The sequence below is a fragment of the Astatotilapia calliptera genome, chromosome 7, assembly GCF_964374335.1.
Source record: "Astatotilapia calliptera chromosome 7, fAstCal68.1, whole genome shotgun sequence".
NCBI classification, from domain to species: Eukaryota; Metazoa; Chordata; class Actinopteri; order Cichliformes; family Cichlidae; genus Astatotilapia; species Astatotilapia calliptera.
The window spans coordinates 38,221,570-38,237,636 of record NC_137428.1 but is presented as its reverse complement, the minus strand read 5'-3'; the positions used below and the strand labels follow the sequence as shown (position 1 = coordinate 38,237,636).

The 16,067-nt window shown below is 38.1% G+C and overlaps 1 long non-coding RNA gene across 1 annotated transcript; it reads left to right on the top strand.

The window, feature by feature from the left end:
• The first annotated feature begins 7,636 nt into the window (after window positions 1-7,636).
• On the top strand, window positions 7,637-9,746 carry LOC145429866 (uncharacterized). Its single transcript, XR_013910200.1, has 3 exons — window positions 7,637-7,690; window positions 8,111-8,221; window positions 9,610-9,746. It is a non-coding gene; the product is annotated as an uncharacterized LOC145429866 (long non-coding RNA).
• The last annotated feature ends 6,321 nt before the right edge of the window (window positions 9,747-16,067 follow it).

Here is a 16,067-nt window from a genome sequence, read left to right as displayed (position 1 = left end):
CGTTTGACCTCTGTTATTGCCAACAAAGGTTATGTTACAAAGTATTGAGTTGTATTTTTGTTATTGACCAAATACTTATTTTCCACCCTGATTTACGAATAAATTCTTTACAAATCCTACCATGTGGATTCATGGATTTTTTTTTCACATTCTGTCTCTCACAGTTGAAGTGTACCTCTGGTGCAAATTACTGACCTCTGTCATCATTTTAAGTAGGGGAACTTGCACAATCGTGGCTGACTAAATACTTTCTTGCCCCACTGTATATTTGGAGGGTTTTTTTTTTCTAATAACCCTAATGCTCTATATACATTTTAGAACAACAGGGACTTTACCCTCTTAACATTCATTAGGTCATCGCAGACATGTCTCGGATTTGGATTTAGGTTTTTGTTAGGGTAATGTCCACTCCTTCTTATGGAAATAAGAAACAGAAAAGCCTTTTAACAAAATAAACAGTGTGTAATATCTGAAATGGGAAGTATGGATGCTTATTTTCTTGTGTAACCATCTGTAAGTGCGGAATCTCTGGAAGTAAATCTTTAGTGGCCACAAGCATAGACAACAGGACACTTAGAGAACTGATGGAAACATTATCTGTCTGTCTGTCTGTCTGTCTGTCTGTCTGTCTGTCTGTCTGTCTATCTATCTAAATAAAACAACCCCAAAACAAACACTACGTACAAATCAATATGACCACCTTTATTCTTCAGAACAGCCTGAACTATTTCTGTAATTTCTTCAAATAGTCTTCAGAAATAGTTCTGCAGGCTCCATGAAGGACATCCCAGAGTGTTTCCTTTTTGTTCTTTTCTCTCTCAAGATGATCCTACACTGCTCAATAATTTTGAGGTTTGGCTCTGGTGACGCCAGTTCAGAACTGATAGTGTTCCGGTGTGTTTTTCTTTTCAGGTATTCCTTTTCTACATTGGCATTGTGTATAAGCTCGTTGTCATGTTGAAAAATTAAGCTGCTGCCAATCAGGTGCCAAACCATGACAGAGCCTCCACCATGATTTCTACATAGCTGTATACTCTTACATCTCTCCTGACATTCTCTGTAGATAAAAAAAGGCAAAAATGTCAAATATGAATTCATTCCAAGACATGTTACCACTATTTTCCAATTCAGTTCTTATGTGATTGACAATGTTCTTTGCAAGAAGCTGCTAGTAAAATGGTTTTTTTTTCTAAGAATCCTGTTTGTGTGGACACAAAAACACAATAATAAATCATAAAAACAAACAAAATAATAGTTTTGATTCATATTTAATAAAAGTTATATGAATTAAGTAAATTATGACCAACATTAGAATCAAACATTAGTGTAAAACATGCTTTAGGGTCTAACTTGTGACAAGTCACAAAGTTGTGTGTGGTTGCAGCAAACTTTAACTGTTCCCACCCCTCACTTATCACATCCAGTTTCAAAAAACCAATATGGTGGTGATGGAAGGATAACAATGGGACTCTATTGACCAAAGCATGGCATCACAGCCTGTTTTTAGATGCAATTTATGATTTTTCAGTTTAACATTTTGTCACTTAAGCGGCAAATGGATTATTGATTCATTTGTAGATGAATCAATAATTCATTCACAAATTCCTAAGTGTACTGAAAAGGTAAGAAGAAAGAGGGAAACACAAGAAAAGAAAGCATGTTGACCAATCTGGCACCACTGGGCATGAAAGAGTAGCTCAGGTCAGTCGAGATAAAGTCAAGGGGAAATTAAAAAAAAAAAAAACTTGAAGGAGAAATTACTGAAGACCATGTCAGCATTTTATTTTTCAGTTCTTTCCTCTAGAGTACAAAACACTGCCTTTCTTTTTGATCCTTTGTTCAAACAAAAAACTGCTGAAAAGTATTAAACTAACCAGGACAGATTAAAGTGGGGACAGCCCCAGAGGCTTCACTGGTCATTACAGCCATAGCATGAAAGTGTTGGACAGAACAAACATCCTCAAAATTTAGCCCTCCCACCATCACCACCTACAGCAGCAGGAGTGCCGGAAAGATCAAAAACTCCTCAGTGGCATGGTCATGTGCTTAGTGAGCATCCAAACAGTGAGCTTTTAGTATCTCCACCTTCACTGGTATCACTGACAATCTATGGCGTATTTATATGCATTATTATTTGCCCCTAACAACAGGTCCATCATCTGGTTAAAAAACCAAAATCTACCAGAAGCTACAAAAAGAACTAAAAACTTAACTTGTCTCACTGTGGTTGGGTTTATATATTATTTTATATAAACCCATTTTTCCTTTCAGTCCAGATTCCCCTCTGTCCTCTAGCAGCAGACCCGCAAGTTCTCTGCATAAAATTTACATTATTCATGAACACCTACTCTGCTGATGATGAAGAATTAATTTAGCCATTCATAAATTAGATAATTTGAAAACTGAACCTTAGCTTGAAAATGAAACAAAATGGTTAATAAAGGTGGTACATAAATCTGAATCATTCATGACAACCAACTCTGACAGGGTAGAAATTCAGTTCACCTCTATCCAATGCAAATCACCTATTATTTTCTGCAACAAAAACAAAGACCTGGTTTAAGATGATGAATCCTATAGGTTAAGTTACCTTAAATTATTCTCCTAGTGTAGTTAAAGGTTTATGCCTAAGCTATAGTTAATAATAGAGGGGAGTGTCTATAACAATAGACACTGCCAACTGCAAATAGCAGTTAAAAGACTTTTTAGCTTAATAAAAACACTTCCAATGTCTTCCTTTGACTTTTAGCTTTGTCTGTAAGGAAAATACCATATTAAGTTATGCATGCAACATTAGATTGCATATAAGCATCATGATGTTATCTATTGGTTTGTAGACACTGCATTTTCAGCTTTGACATTATTGCCAATGTTCATGGCTTTTTCAAAGGTGACTACATTTTAACAAGAGTGGAGTGCTAAGTTAACACATGACTGTAGCAAGTTTTGTTAGCAAGCTGCATTAACAAACCACTTTGTTATGAACAAGAATGTGTTCACTTGACTCTCGGCAGTCCTGTGAAACACTAAGTACACCCAATGATCAATGGCTTGTTGAACCACCTTTAGCAACAGTAACTTGAAATAGTAGTTTTCTGTATGACTTTGGCACTTTTCCATATCAGTGTGGGGGAAACTGTGGCCCACTCTTCTTTACAGCATTGCTTCAGTTCATTGCAGGAATTCATTTTTGCACAGGTCCCACCATAGCATTTCAGACAGATTGAGGACTGGACTATGATTGGACCATTGCAGCGTCTTGATTGTTTTCTTTTTCACTCCATTCTGTGATGTGCTGCTGTGTCCACACTAATCCTGTTGCATGACCTCAGCCAAGCTTTAGCTTTCCGACTGATGGCCTTGCATTTAACTACAGACTACTTTGGTATAAAGAGGAGTTCAAAATGGACTCAGTGGCTGCTAGGTGTCCAGGTCATGTGGCTGGAAAACAAGCCCAAATCATTACCCATTTGTCACTGTGTGACAGGTGAAAATTCCACTTCTACTTTTAGAGAGGGGTTTGTGCTTATGTGCTGTGTTTGGTTTTCAACACAGTGCATTATGGCCCAATATATCCAGTGTGGTCTCATCTGTCCAAGGCCATTGTTCCAGAAGTGTTTTGTTTCCAGAAATGATTTGTTCAGATGCAGATTTACAAATCTAAACCATGCTGCAATTTTTCAGAGAGAAGAGGCAACTCTTCCAAATGAACCACTTACTCAGTTTTATTCTAATTGCACTGTCATGAACTTTAGAGTTTAACTTACTGAGACCTGTTGACTCCGAGGTGTAGTTCTCCTGTTTTGTTTTTGCTTTTCGTTTGTTTGGTTTTTTTCTGTTTTCCTGAGCATTGCACGGTTTGACCTTGGGGTAAATTGGCTGGGACATGCACTCCTTGGAAAATCGTGGGACAGTATAAACATACACCTGAAGTGCATTTGATTAGCAAGACCTGACTTAACAAATGAACCACTTGATCCCTGTGTAGCAGTGTACTTAGTCCTGTAAAAAACCTTTGTTTTCATGATTATATATAGATGCATCGCACAGACATAGACCTGAAAATTATTGTTAAATAAGAATATATTAAGATCCTAGAATTTCACTCACCAGAGTGCATAAAGAATTCTCCTAAAGGCACAAAATATTTTAAGCTGTCCATTTATGAGACTAACAGAAAGCTAGCAGTACAATAGCAGTCCATACTAATACATACTTTTTCGCCTTGATGATATTTAAAATTTTGTTTTAAGGTGAATTATTTTAAAAAAGATCACCCTTTGCAAACTGATTACAGAGTGAGCCATTAGTTAAAGATCAAAGTCGTGTTTAGTTACAGTTGCACTTTTGGAGTCAGTCTTAGAGAGGAAGAGGAATGCTCTTTATACAGCTTTCTGCATGGACATCATTTGGGTTGGTACTTGGATGGACATTATTATTATTATTATTATTATTATTATTATTATTATTATTATTATTATTATTATTATTATTATTCTGGAGACAGCTGAATGCTTGCTTTAAGACTTAAATTGAAACTATTTTAAAAAGGTGATAGATCCAAAGGACTAACTGACTGGCATCAGCATCTCTGACATCTTTCAGTGTGTTTAAACTAGGAAATCAACCTTTTATCCTTATTGCCATTTCTCTTAGGACTGGACCTGACTTACTCATTTGCTGCTTTTTTATTGTTTTTCATCTTTAAAGTTACTTTTAAAATGTTCTTTGTATTTACCACTGCCAGCTTTGTGTCCTGGAAAACAACATTAAAGCTGTGAGAACATTCACATCACATTTTAATCATTCAGCGTGATATAGGCTGTTGCTGATTCATTCACCTCATTATTCATGGCAAATCCATTTGTATTTTTCAGACAGGTTTCTCTCAACTCATTGTCCTGTGAACAATAAGAGTGCAGTCCTGTTTCGTTTGGTCTCTTCAGAGATGTTAGCTTTCAGAGAGAGAGAGAGAGAGAGCCATCTGAGGTTAAGGTAGTGATCGACCGATCAAGTAATTAATTGTGTCTGGCTGCTGGACTTCTGCAGAAGCTCAAACAGGAGGTGTTTGAAATACAGTGAAAGTGCCTGGTAATGGTATTGCCAGGACAGCACAGTATAAATACATATTTCCTTCTGCCTTAGTATGTTCAATTAAATGTTTTAAAAACATTTAATTGAATACAGAGTATTCATTTAAGAGGCAGCATACTCTGACAGGTTGTGATTCAGACTGCCTTTCGTAATATTTCCTTTGAGCCCACTGAGCTCTAATCACTTTCTGATGCTCTTTGGTTCAGCTGCAGGAAGGTAACGAAGATCCCGCTGTTCTCCAACAGCTGTCTCAAACCCTGTCTGGTTAATGGCTCATAACTGACAGGACTGGTTTCATTTCATTATTCTGAAATGTCTGATAGTAGCAGGATTATTTGAGATATGTGCAATCAGTGTCAGCTCATTAGCATCAATCATTTGATCGATAAAAGCTGACATGTACCACTTTGATACCTTGTAATTTAGTTTTTCTTCTTGGAAATTTCACTTAACTCCTTTTGTGTTGATATTAATGCTTTGACAAAAATATATTTACCAGAGGTGCAGTCAAAATATTCCAGGACTTTGATTAAAATTGTGGAAGTTCATTTATAGAATATTAGGGGAATATGTAAAACCCATGATGACGTAGAGCTTATGCAACAATAATGTAGTTTGTTTCCAGTGTGCTGTTAGGATTTGAATTCTCTTGATTTGAGTTACATCAGTGGAGATTATCTTCCTGATTAAAATATTTAAGCATAATATCCCATAGGTATTATTTTCTGCTATAATTTAAAAAAATCTATGAAAAATCCCAACCAAAAGAGCCAGGGTGGTACCTACCACTGAGTTAGGCAGTAAAATCTCTTTGCAGTCAGACTGTCTACATTCTGTGCAAGCAAACTGTGAACAGAAATAACAGAAGGCCGCAAGACAGTCTTTCCTAATCAACTGTCTAATTCACAAAGATCACTTAATGAAAAATATCAAGAGTATATATGGGGGGTACAATAGTTACATTCCACCTGGGCAAGCAAGGCAAGCAGTGCTTGTCCAGTGAAATCTAAAAGTAGACATAAATTTAAAACCAAAGTGAAAGTGATCCTTGCATCTCAGTGTTGTTTCCCACAAGCTTCTCTCTTTACTTGTTTGCATTGATCATTACAATTACTTTCATCTTGTGGCCACAATTGGCTATTGTCACTGGAAGCAGCTTAACTCTGCTTGTCTCAGACTCCAGTGGAATCTGTAGCATATGTGGAAAGGCTGGAGCTGGGTAAGCTCAGAGACTAGCACCTTTTTCTGGTTGTTTGTGCATATGCATTGTGGATAAACCTGTGGTCTATGAGGGGAAACTGTTGGGAGACTAGGATGCTAGAGATGCTGCTGCTGGCTCTGCTTTTACTGCTCTAAAGTTAATTACAATCTGTGCTTTGGAATCAGAGGTAGCATTAGCAAGTAAAAAAGCTTATGTGGTTTTTTCTTTTTTCTTTTTTTTTTACCTCACTAAACACCTTCTCAGTCATGTGTGATGTAGAGTGAGGAAGTTTTAAAAACTTCTGTAGCACTTTAGCAAAGAAAACCTTGATAATGGAAATGAAGCATCAGTGCCTAACGTGGCTGGTTCAATGAAACATTAAACAGGTGGAGGCTCCACCAGCATTTTCAGATTAGCATTTCTGAGAAATGACTTTGTTTATTGATTAAGTGTTGATTGATGCTAGTCATCACCTTCATTTTCATTATTATTTTTTTTTAATTTACCCTGCAATTGACAAATAACCCCTTCACACAGTGCTCAAGCCTTTTAATTCAACAGCGATGTTTTTCTTTTATTGTTTAATCAAGGTCTAGCCCTAGACCTTGATTAAACACAGACATGCAAACACAGCTTATCAAAACCTGTGTTTGTATGTCTGTGTGTGTTTTTGTGAGGTAGGGGAGGGGGGCAAATTTTATAAATGAACTTAACACAAGTGCCATGACTTCAAGCCATCACTAGCATTATTCTATAAATTTACTGAACACATAACACTATGAATACCACAGGGACGATAACTAAGCTCAATACAAGAAAAACCCATCCCTCCCTCTGATTTCATAGCAGATGGTTCAGTCTGTGAGGCAGCATAACATAAGCAGCATGGAAAGTGATAAGAAAACAGCATCTGCAGACTGTTCAAGTTTCTTTTAAGAGTTTCTTTCTCTTAAAGTTTCTTTCTTTTCTTTCTTTTCTGGCATCACCTTTCAACAATTATTTCACAAAACATAAGAGCCTGGCAGTCAAAATCTCACCTGCTTTATACAGAATTCCATTCACATCTGAACCTCATTAACTCTACCATTGAGGAAAACAGGGTCAACTAAATAACACAGTCTAGACAAAGAAAGAGGAATAAAATCATTCTTCCACTTAACAAATTCATTCACCCAACTAAACGGTTTGAAAAGTCAGTCTCTCCACAAAATCTGACTCATGAGGTTATTTTAAATTTAAATGAAACAATTTTACACAAAAGAAACACCCCTTCATTTGGTTACACCTAACTGACTTGATCAATGACATCATATCCTATAAAAACAGGAAGTACTGGGGTGACCCTTCCCATGTACCTGTTTCACATATAAGACCTGCACAAAGGAACACACAATGGTAAGTATAACCAAACTACATAAACAAATGAAAGATTCAAATCAACTAATGATGAAGTGACATTTAGCTTTAGGAACATTTGCACAGATGTAATGAATGTAACCAATTCTACCACAAACCGCCCCTGGATAGTATGCAGAGCTAAGGTTACATGTGCAGTATCTACATTAAAGCACTGATTGACTATAAGTTAACAGAAAAACCCACCCAATGTATGCAAGTGACAAATGGTAAACTAATTCAGCCCTAGCCACTTTGTCCCACAGTCCAGTTTAATTTCAATCAGCCCCACCCTTATCCTCATCTTTCGTTATTGCAAGCAGGACTGGAGCAGCAGACAAGTAGCCCAAAACATAAACCAAATACAATGCAGCTTGTATAAATGACAAAACGCTAACAGTTGTGCATGCCACGATTCAGTGGTCATTTCTTTTTTACAGGAAGTGACCACAGGGAGGTCTGGGTTTCTCTGCTGCTGACCCCCCAACCCAGCCCTGGATAAGTGGAAGGAAATGGATAGATTGATGGATGGTAACTATTGCTGTAAACTAGTGCAATGTAAATAAAAACACATTGAATTAGACTAGAAGAACTAAACTAAACAAACAAAATACATACTGTGTAACTGAAATTTGAGTATGAGTGTGAAACCACAAAAGTGCATCCCTGATTTGTGTGTTGACTGTTATAAGTGAATAAGCATTAAAAAGGGTTTTTTTCAGTTGAATTGGAAGAAAACTACAGTAAATGTTTTGCTACCGTGCGTGCGTGCGTGCGTGTGTGTGTGTGTGCGTGCGTGCGTGTGTGTTGATCCTGCTCTAATCTGCGTGCATAAAGTGAGATAAAGTGAGAACATTAAGTGCAGTGTGAATGCTGTCGCTAGTCAGTTTCCTGAGCAGGCGTCTGTGTTTGCTGCCACTCTTCTCACTAAATTTGTTATTGTAGATTTCAATCGAGTTTCAATCTTGCCTCCCCCGTCTGTCACTCAGTCACCTTCTTTTTGTTTTGTTTTTCTTCTGAATAGTTTTTCCTTTTATTAAACCCTGCAGGGTTTCTTTGAGCCACCCACTCTGTCGGTATATTTTGCTTCTATTCTTCTTATCTCATTTCTTTTAGTGTAAATATGAAGCCATATACTTTCTTTTGTTTCGTTCATCGGGGAGCTGGTGCAGCTGGAAGTACCCCAAAATTCTTCTTCTTTCATGAAGATTTGGTGCAATTGAAAATAATGTGTTCATTTTAATGTTTGTCTGTGGAGAGCGTCTGTGGAAGAGTATTATCTGGCAAATGCAAATAGTAATAAATAATACAAATTCCACAAACCAATGAGTGAATGATTAGATGATGAAAGTTGCTCTACTGGAGGTCATAGGTTTTTAATGAAGCATGAAACCAGTCAGAATTCATTTCCATGGAGTGATGGTGACAGCCACCGTGGTAATGGATTATGATTGGTCCTTTAGATGTGCTCAGACTGACACGTGAAAGTTAAGACTGCAACTCTGTGTTTATTGAGAAAGGGAGAGTTGGACTACAGTGGTGTGTGCAGAAAGTTAATACAGCAGATGTGCTTCCATTGAGTTTATACAGCAAACAAAGAGTTGAGGCACCTTCAAAGAGCCACACATCTCCTCACAGGTTTCCGGTTTTCTTCCATCTTGAGTCAAAACTTTAGTTCTTCGTGTTTGATGTCAACTATTGACAGTGCAGTGAAATCCAGACAGCAAGCAGCGTGGGCGTGACTCAGAATGACAAACTCATTCTAAGTGAAAATGGGAGCTTAATTTTCAGCATTTCTGTTGTATTAAATATTAGTCAGGCTAGAACACCAATGCGGCTATGCTTTATAAAAAAAAAAAACCTTTCATTGCATGCCTGTGATAGGACATGAAATTACCGCAAAAATTCTTTATTGCCAGGTGGAGGAATACCTGGGTGCAGCTCTTCCAATATGGATGAAAATCTCAGGAAAATGGATGAACTGTGATGGCAATGGCCACCCTGAACCAAAGATGTCAAATGACATTTTGTCAAAGCCACTGACGTATCACAGAAGGCGTTCTTTGGTTGTCGTGTGTATTGCCAGGTTGAGGTATCCATGGTCTGTTAATCTGTTATGACAGTTTTCAACTGACATCTCACCTGTTTCAACAGAGCATCTGCTTCTGTTGTTGTTTAGTTGTTTCGATTCTTCCCAAACCTAATACTGCAATCACACTAGCAGGAAATGGTGGTTTAAGACTGAAGCAAGGCCAAAATTATTATGCCTTTGTCCAATCTTGTTGCCTGTGAATAAAACTATAGTTCATTACTGTTCTCTGAATCAGTTGATGGCTTGCAGCTTTTCCCTGTGGTTTGGTTTCTTCTCACACAGAGAAAAATCCAAGTGAACTCCAATTGAACGTGTCACTAAAAACCACGTGAGGATGTTCAGTCTACTTATTGGCCAAATGTGTTGGGTGGGAGCAACAAAAGTAAATATGTGAAGAAGGCGCTGTATTCTGAGAATCTACATTCATTTCAGCAGGCTGCTAGCTTGTACAGACATTTGCACGTTGATAGTAACTTGCTGCATCCCAGATCACATACGTGACTACAGAAAGTGTTTTAGTTCAAACCTGCAACATACACGTGGAGGATTGTTCGAATCAAGCTTGGTTCATGCTCACACCATAAACAAACTGCTCTGTTGGTGTTGGTGATTATGAGATAATGAGATTACCGTGTTCACATCGGCTAAAAACAAACTGCACCAAGGTGGAAAACGAACCAGTTTAATATAAACAGGTTAAACAACACGACTACGTATAGTGTACGATAATACAGCAATCAACTATGATAAATCACAAGTCTGTCACTGTCAGACACATACACAGAAAGTCGCTTATATTCAGAGTACACTCTGAATAACAAACAAACTACTTCCACAAATCGTGTCATAGATACTGTGGGACTGTGATTTATAAAATGAACTTACAGTAGGCAGCTCATCACAAACCTCAGACAGTCTGAGTCAGACAGAGGTTGCCGTCCTATATTTACTGTAGTGGGATCAAGCCATAACCAGTGGGTTAGAACAAAAGTAAAAGTGTGTATAAAAAACTAATTAAAATAATGAGGAGAAAGGAAAAGTCAGATGATGAGTCAAAGCTTCATTATGGGGTGGATGTTGCTCATCTAGGTAGGTCATCTATTCACTAGCTCCTGGCGTGTTCATCAGTCTGAATATGTGTGAAAAATAGAAAGCACTTGGGTGTAGAAAAAAAAAAGATTGTTTGAATGTATTGAAGAATGAAATATGTTTAATAAAGCACTTTGAGCTCTCGAGTAGAAGTCCAGTCCATTTATTAATAACTGATATACACCCATTAACTGAACTGTTTTTAGGATTTGTCAAGCCAGCTAACCCATAGAAAACCCAGTTATGTTGAACTGGTCGATGTCATTGCTCTCTGTCCAGCTTGGGATACTGCCAATATTGACTTTATGACATTTTATTTATGTTTCAATATAAAAAGCACACGTAGGCAGACTTAAACTGTGAGTCCTCATGTGGCAGACGGCTGTAAAAGCTCAAGCTTACCCTGCAGCTCCATCAATAATTGTTTTTGTGTGGCCAAAATGTGCAACTTTTGTTTTCATTAAACTCATAACATCTATCTGCCGAGCTCATTAACACACACACGCACACGCAAACACGACACAGTTTCTCTGCCATTGTTTGCCGATATAATTGTGTTGTTGTTGTGTTGCATTTTCAATTTAAAACAAAAACATGTGAGTTGGATGAATAATTCATTCACCATCTGTGTGTGTGGGTGAGGGTGTGTGTGTGAGACTGTGTGTTTAATCCCTTCAGTTTTGCTGCTGATTTTCTTCGTCAAGCGTGAGAGAGTAATTAATCAGATCTGAAATGAGATTCTGGAATTAAAACCAGACTCTGTGTGTGTGTGTGTGTCTGTGTGTTTCACCAGTTTGGCCCTAATGAATTCCGACAGGCAAATTATATCAGCTTCCTCCTCCTCATCACTTCTCTGCTGCATCTATCTTTTCTTCCAGTTTTTCTCTTTTCTCTGCCTCGTTTCTTTGTCTTTTCCCCTCATTCTTACTGTTTGACAAACACACCACATTATTGTTTTTTTAGCTACTAAATGTGTTCTGCATATATAATAAACAATATTGACAATAAATTTATTTTAAAATGTGGTGAATTATAGTTCAAAACATAACATAAATGATGAAACGCAAACACTGACCTTGAAGAAATTTTAGTTCCTCTAATGATCACTTGAAGCTGTCTCAAAAAGTGAATCAATCCACACAGGGTTAGGGTTCAACTTTCCAAATTCACAATATGTTCACAGTGTATGGATCATTTCTGCCTTCATAGGAGAAATATGGAGGAGGTTTGACAGGTGTAGTAATGCAGGCAGCTGTAGCCAGTCGCTAATTAGCATCACTTAACTGGAGCTTGCTGTTGTGTTTGTGTTGCTGGTGCTTTTTGAAGCATTTTAATGGAATTATGTGATGACTATGCTTGCTGTGTGGCGCAACCTGTTTGTCCTCCAGTTTTGGTGGGTGTAATTTTATGATCTTTTATGAAGTATTCTGCACTCCTTTATGCTTTGGGAATTTTGCCTTTTTATCTTGGATGCAAGCTGCTAGCAGGCAGGGCATATATGGAAAACTATAACCAAGTGGCTTGCATAATATGCATGCCAAATGTGGCCTGGAAGTTCCAAGGTCAAAACGGTATACACCCCCTGGGATACTTAAGAATGACCAAGCTAAGATCCTGTTGAACTTCCAGATACAGACAGGGAAGCTACCCAGACACAGAAGTCATGGCCAAGCAGAGAAAGAAGGCCAAAGTGACAGATGCAGCTATAACAAGTGATAGCAACATCAGGAAGAATAAAAATGAGAAGCTGGAGAAATACCAATGCCTGAGAGAGGAGCTCGAGAAGATGTGGAGGCTGAAGGCTACAGTGATGCCCGACCTGTGCAAGTGGCTCCAGCAGATCCCAGAAACAACATCCAAGACCTTAGTCTAGAAGAGTGCTGTCAGGATATGGTGTGTGAGGAACCACGATGTTAAACTATATGCCCTTTACTGAGCTAATATAAAAACAGCATGAGGCAAAACAAAAACTGAAGTGCATAATTTGCTTTCCCTTCCTGTAAAACACCTGGAAGTTACACACTCCTCAAAATTACTCACGCACTATAATAAATACTTACATTTTTTTGCACTTTAACAAAAATTGAAATAATACACTTGCATAATTTAAATATCTCAATATTGTCTGTAGTTTAGTTTAACATACACGAAAATAAATACCTTTAGAGGATGAGGAAGAGTCCCTGGTTGTGTTGACATCACATGAAAGTGCTGCTATTGTTCAGGAGAAAGGAAGAGCTTGTGTGTCTGCTGCATTATTGGTAGGCAAAGTAAATGCAGCACACGTCATATCAGGTCTGCAGCACATGCCTAACCTCAAATTTACTGGTAATCAGGTAAGCTTATTGTGTTTTCATGACTTAATCAGGCCTGTCTTCTGTCCGTCATGCTGACAAAGAAAGTACAAATCATTCACTGTTACATCGTGCCAGAGCCTGAATAGCTGATAATTATAGGTAATTAGTCCAATGACCGCTGTTGAACCACATACTCTGGAGATGATCATCCTTCCTGCTGTTGTATTATGCTGTTGGTATGTAATTAATGCAGAGAGTAAACTGTTTAGCTGCTCACAGCAACAAACAAAATCTAAGTTCCTGCTGAATTTGGGTTTTTTGCAATGACGTCGATGAAGAAGTCCTGCTGTCTGTGATCATGAGTAAAGAGGAGGAGTTAGATACTTGTGTTATTTCTGTACAGTCCAGCCCTGTAAAGTGCTCCGTTAACGTTTGTGCCAGTCTGACTATTAAACATGTAGGCTTGAATTCACCTGCTCTGTGCTGGTAGAATGACCTCGTGTTTATGTGCTATGGTGCTGAGGTTGAAGTCTACATAAAAAGCAAATCTCTTGTTGTGTGTCACTTTGTTGGTGATAGTTGGTTTTCAGAATAGATGAAACGTGCGTAAAATGGGCTGTTATGAGAGCATCTTGTACCAGCCTTTCTTTCAGAACATATGGATGCGATTTTAGTGAAGTTCGGGGAACAGGTAAGAAAGTGTGTGAACAAGTATATTTTTGGGACCCAGCTAGTTAACACATGAATGGAGTTTTTGTTGTAATAGTTGATGACATCCGATTAGTTAACAGATAGCAGTGGAAGACTCTTTTTCTTCCCGCAGTAAAAGCCAAGATATTTCTGGGAGAGATTTCTGAATAATATTTTACATTTATATTTGGGGACGGGATGTCAGTGTAGTGACTGTGGAATGGTCTGAGATGCTTAGGTTGACCCTGGTGAGTTGATGTCCTGTGAAACCAGCAGAGCAGACCAAATCCATGATGTGAACACAGCTGCAAGTATGGAAGGTTGATATGCTGTGTGAAGATGAAGGATTATACCACCTCCAGGAATACTGTGGCATATTTTCGATGCAGAATGGGAGGTGCGCTTGACCTGTGACCCCTCCAGTTCATTGTGAAAACATATTCAGCTCCTCGTGTTGCTGTTTACTGTCTGAGACTTTTTTAGCCACAAGCTGTTTGCACCTGTTATCAGTAGGGCGAGGCGATGACACACACATTCACACACACAAGCGCACCCTGCATTGCCTCCGTTAGATCAGTGTATTGAGCTGTGAAATGACTTTTATTGGAGGACATTCGCTTATCCATCACGCCAACATGCAAATGATGGCGTGTTGATTGCAATAACCAAATATAAACAAAGATGAAATAAACAAAGTTTCTCCACCTTATACACCCCCACACTTGGCTGCTGTGTGGCAGCTACCTGCTCGTTTGTCCCAACATGAACACAGCGTATTAAAAAGCTCAAATACAGGATTTGAGGAGAATGAGCAATACACTATTAGGTCCAAATTACTTGTTCATAAAATCATGTTTCCAGGTTTTAAGTATTATGTTGAAAAGACGTCAAATGACATTGAATTAGGGCTTCAAAAAACACTTCAAGTGGTTCCACTTTTATTATGACTTTCCACTCAAAGATCGTGCATTGAGTAAATAATATATTGAGTCGAACATGAGAGGAAGCAGAAAGGATTCTAGTGAATGGGATAGGAAACAATTGCTGAGTCATCCGGAAAGCAACCACGATGCACACAAAAACTAAACCGGAGAAGGTGACACATCCATTGAGTTTCCTGCTGCTGACGACAGCCCTTGGAGAGTTCATAGAGTGAATGATCATCTTGAGTATTTTTCTGAACTCACTCTACTTCTACTTTATAGACTAGCAAGATTGGAGATGCTAATGCTAACATTTTCTATGTAGCAAGGTTTATGTTTTTGACATTTGCATCATTGTTTGGTTAGTTGGTCAAACATGTCGGACAAATTACACTTACTTTATCTGTTTCATCTCCTGGCTGCTAAACTGAGACTCAGACCAAGTACTCCATTTTTTGTTTGTTATAACAAGGCCGACCACTAAAACAGAGCTAACTGAAGACTTGTTTATCTTAAAGTTGGGTCTTTTGTGACTATTCATCTGACTTTACTGATTCAAACTGACTCAGGATTGACTGGCCTTTTTTTAGAACATAACTTGTGTTAGTCTTCAGCTGAAACTGGATTGCCAGCTGTGAATTAAGTAAGTCTTGTCTTCTTTTACGATGGGGCTTTGTCTTCATCTAAACTGTAGAGTGAGTCCAATTTAAAAACTGTCAAGGACTCAAAAAGTTTTCATACATTTTGTTCTTATACCAGATCCAACAGATCATTCTCACATTACACACTCCTTTCTTAAAAACCTTAGTTTGTCCCTGTTTAGAAACATTAAAGTAGAACCCCCCTTTTATTCTCATTTGAAATCTCCTTATTGCAGTGCCATTAAAATAAAACAGAGCAGTTTTCTAAGCAATTTGGAAGCGAAACATGTCACATCGATTCACAATCCAAGAATAGTGTCTGTATAATTTTCATTGGGAAACTGGGCTAATTGGCTGTCAGTTAGCAAACAGAGAGCTGTCAGATCCACTCCCTGCTCATTTTAGGGAGATTAACAAAACAGCATGCTCACACTTGCAGCAGGGAGGAAACAACACACACAGCTAATGCTCTAATCCAGAATGACCTGCAATGATTCAGAGAAACACTGAGGAAAATTAGATTTTAAAATTAAAACAGTTAACGGGGTGTTCTTACCTGCCAGTTAAAGGTCCCAGTGCACTCGGATTCAGAGGGCTAATATTAGGATTTTAAGGTAACGGCAGTCAATTTCATATTTATTCTGG